At 33.9% G+C, this 2,700-nt stretch overlaps 1 pseudogene; it reads left to right on the top strand.

Moving 5' to 3' along the window:
- Window positions 1-2,700, top strand: part of LOC106463663 — a 119,763-nt pseudogene that overhangs the window by 87,641 nt on the left and 29,422 nt on the right.

Here is a 2,700-nt window from a genome sequence, read left to right on the forward strand (position 1 = left end):
CACACACACACACACACACACACATAGTGGCTCAGCGTTAAGTCTGAGGGCTCACACCGCTAAACACCGGGTTTCGAATACTCCTGGTGGTCATATCACAGGTTAACCACTGTGTAGTTTTGTGCTTAACTACAAACAAAAACACTTTAGCGCCCTCTGGTATTTATGATCAGAACGTTTTTGCTTCGGTTTTTTCTTGTCTTTAAAAAATACAAAAATGCGGCTGAAATTTGAAAATTTATTTCTGGTTATTCTTCTAATCTCTTCCTTGTTTTAGATTAACATAACAAAGTATACTTCATTTTCAATGAGTAATTAATTCTTATAAAGATTCCAGATGAAGAGCTTTTCAGTTGTAAGTCTCCTAATTTATGCTTATACAGCATGTTGAATTATAATTCTATAAACGGTCCTGTGTAAAGCTAATCTTCACGTACTGTACAATGCTGTACATTTACATAAAAGACTACTTTGACATAAATCGTTACTTCCGCTAAAGTGCTGTGAATACGTAACATCTTCCTTATTAGAACTGATGCAAATGTGTGAGTTCTCAGTGCATTATATGATGTGCTATTACAATAAATACAAAGTCTATAGATCATCTATTGTTCGATTAACTTAATATTTTCACCTACTACAATTACATATCTCTTAGGTTCACATCTTGTGTATTTTTCGCGCTATTCGTTTTGCGTTTTTATTTTAGATGTGCAAGTGTAACAAGCGATTACTGTGGACAATAAAATCATCAAATACAATTGTTACAATCTTGAAATGGAGGAGGAAGTCTGTAATACAGAAAAAAAAATATAATCTACTGTGCAAATAGCATTACCTTCCAGACGTTTCAGAGCCCGAATATCTGTTCAGTACAGAAATATGCTACGGATTCCTTGGATTATCCTCCAAAAAGAACCTATATTTTCTGTACTTTAAACATCCACTAGCAACATTTAAAACTTACTGGATTAAGGTCTGATTTTTTACGTTATGGATCAGCGATTTTTGTGGCTTGCTAAAATGAAAAACGAAACAAAAAACCTAATAGCTATTTTAACTACGTTATGGGAACGTAAACAATACAAATAGCTCCCAATTATCCCGAGAAGAACTGTTAAAAACATTATAATCCCTGGCCACTCTTTAATGGGAAAAACCTCTAACTCAAAAACGACAGCTTCAACCAAATAATAACATATTACAAACATTGATCACATTTCATGTTGCTCATACCCCCCTAACCTTGTACTTGCATGCTCTATCGACTTCACCAACGTCACAGCTTCAAACACCGGTTAACCTGATTCCTCGCGACGATCAGAGGTTTGGCATGTGTCTTCAAAATCCAAAGCTAATTATGGAAGCGATTCTACAAGCTTCAGGAAGCTGGAAAATTGAGTTAACTCGTCCTGCGTAAAACTTATAAGAATTTCACGCTTTGCCGCTTCATTTTCTCAATTATTTTCCTGTTCTACTACCAGAAAATTAACCCGAAAGTTTATGAGAATGAGAGGGTAAAGATAATGAGTCACAATATGAAACATTATATTTAAGACGTGTCGACTACACGATGTTCGAGATAGATTAACGCGTCGTGTGATATGCAAAGTTGTTAAAGATATATGTTCCCGTGCATATGGTGTGGAATGAATACATATATGTATTAAATGTCCTTTTCTTTCAGCCAGTTAACTTTTTACCTCGTTTAAAATTTACCTAGATTTTATTTCAGTTAGTACATAAGTTTATATTCAAAAAGGGGTAAAATAATTCATTTTTTTCTTAGGAAAGAGACTCAAGAATAATAGTTGGGAGTTTTTCGCATTCTCTGGCTAAAAAAAGTATTCTGTGAGGTAGGAAATAAAACGTTTTTATGCAATTGTCATAGAATAGTCTTTGCTCTTAAAGTTCGACTTGCGTAATTGTTATGACGGACTTATTGTACTTTAATTAGTACATGTTTCTCATAGCAGTAGGGACAATAAGTCCGTTCAGGAGTTCGAATAAATTTCTTATCTTATGATAATCATACTTCTCCCTTATTTACTCTACTGATACTTAGCTAATGTAACAATTACTACACAATAAGTAACTTTCTTGGTAAGTATTGATATTCATAGTTCTACTTTTACAAACGAAGTATGTACAGTGATCAATATCAGTGTTAGACCCACCATTTCATTATTCTTGTAGATATCATACATGTTATTCTCTGGCACATTAATTAAACGTTATGAGCAGATGTGGAACTAACTGTGGTCCTGTGGTGTAATGTAAAATGAAATAATTATAACTGTGTGTTTATTTCAAACTCCCCAGTTTACTTTTTTTTTATCAGATAAATGTGCGTCACAGTTAAAAACTATTGAAATATTTAAAGCGTTTTAGATAAAACATTTTGAACCCCACAAACTTGTTTTAATTTAAAAAAAAAACTTTTTAGGCCTATCACCTTAACCTTTATGGTGGATATTACGTATGGATTTTATACGAGTCTTCTCAAGATGCCTGGTGGAAAAATTCAAGTGGCACGTCGTGTTCTAACACCGAACTATTTGTTGCCGTGGAAGGTTCATTTGTAATTGCTAGTTACGCGGCTACCCCCGAGAATGTCTCTTCTCTGTCAAACATGGTTTGTGGTTGATCGTATCTCTCTATATATATATATACATATATATGTGTGTGTGTGTGTGTGTG

The sequence above is a fragment of the Limulus polyphemus genome, unplaced genomic scaffold (genome assembly GCF_000517525.1).
Source record: "Limulus polyphemus unplaced genomic scaffold, Limulus_polyphemus-2.1.2 Scaffold1456, whole genome shotgun sequence".
In the NCBI taxonomy this organism is placed as follows: domain Eukaryota; kingdom Metazoa; phylum Arthropoda; class Merostomata; order Xiphosura; family Limulidae; genus Limulus; species Limulus polyphemus.